The following is a 1,489-nucleotide window of genomic DNA, read 5'->3' as shown; positions in this document are numbered from 1 at the left end:
TATATATATATTTTTATTACATCAATCAAATCTGTTACAGTTTCGATTCACTTCCTTTTTTAAGCCCCTTGTCAAACACACTTGATGCAACCTTTAATTAGCATGCGAGGACCACGTAATTTTTTTTTTATAGAATTATTAGAAAAGAATATGTTTCTCGCATGCTTAAAGGACGCATGACAATTTTATAAAATAAATTTGAAAAAAATTTCTTTAACCTATTTTGAAAGAAATTATGGGTTGAAATTTGTTTTTGTCCATTTCTTATTATATTTTTAATAAAAAGACATTTTTGTCGTAAGATAAAGGGAAAAATGTTAAATTGGTCTATGTGGTTGGAGTTTTGACAAAGAGCCTCCGAATGTTTAAAAATCGATTAAACACTCCCTAGCTTAAAATAGGTTTATGTTACTAGAAAAGTTGACAAAATCCGTTAATATGCAAAGTCAGTACCAAAATTTCAATTTTTTCAACTCTTAATATTTTTACTTTCTATATCATATCAATAACTTTTTATTATTATTCAAGTAAAAAATTCACTACAATATATATATATATATATATATTCACTTTTTTATACAAAAAAATTCAAAATTTCTATCTACCAAATGTGTCCTATATATCTCTTAGACTGTTTGGCATAATGCAGGTATTTGACCTCAAACAGTTAGAAGGCACACACATGCGCCGCGGCCGGGCGAAACTAGACTTTTAGGTAAGGCGGACGGGCAAAACAAACCCAAAAAAATAAAAAAATAAAAAGTAAAAACCTTTTCAGGGGAGTAAAAAATTAATTTTAGAGGGGTTACCTAGTAAAAACATAATTTCCCCCCACCCCTACAGTGCTTGCTGTGGTTTCGCCCCTACACATGCGTGATGAAGTATTCACACACAACTCATAGGTAATTACTATTATGAAATCAAAGCATTCAACCTATGCAACAAGGCAATAATGTCCCACACTAAGAGCAAAAAACTAATATGGCCAATCCCAAATGGAGCACATCTGTTTTGCTTTCATCTTTTGGATTATACACAGATACTTGCCCTCTCCAATAAAAAAAAAAAAAAAAATGTAATAGCCACACTAAATGCCTCATTTCATTGGGAGTTAACAAGACATCCTTTTCACCAAATTGTTTAAGCATATGATTTATTTAACTACTAAGGCAGCCAGGTATACATGAAATCACCAAATTGACACCAAAACATTGGTTGCATTACTAAAAGAAATTGTAAAGCAATCTTTTTAAGTAAACAGAAGGAATTTATTTATCAACCCTAGCTTAACCATGCCATGGGTGCTTCAAGCCTAAGAACTCCACACCTAAAATTTCAAGCCTATTCCTTGTTAACTATTTCAAACTTTAACAGTAACATCACCCAAGAACCACCCTTGTACTTGATGTTCCTAAATTGGCCAAAATAACATGAGTTGCAATACAAGATCTATGGATTCCTTAGTGTCATCTTGAGGTCTAAAGGGTGA

The sequence above is a fragment of the Corylus avellana genome, chromosome ca1 (genome assembly GCF_901000735.1).
Source record: "Corylus avellana chromosome ca1, CavTom2PMs-1.0".
NCBI classification, from domain to species: Eukaryota; Viridiplantae; Streptophyta; class Magnoliopsida; order Fagales; family Betulaceae; genus Corylus; species Corylus avellana.
Note: the sequence above shows the minus strand (reverse complement) of the source record.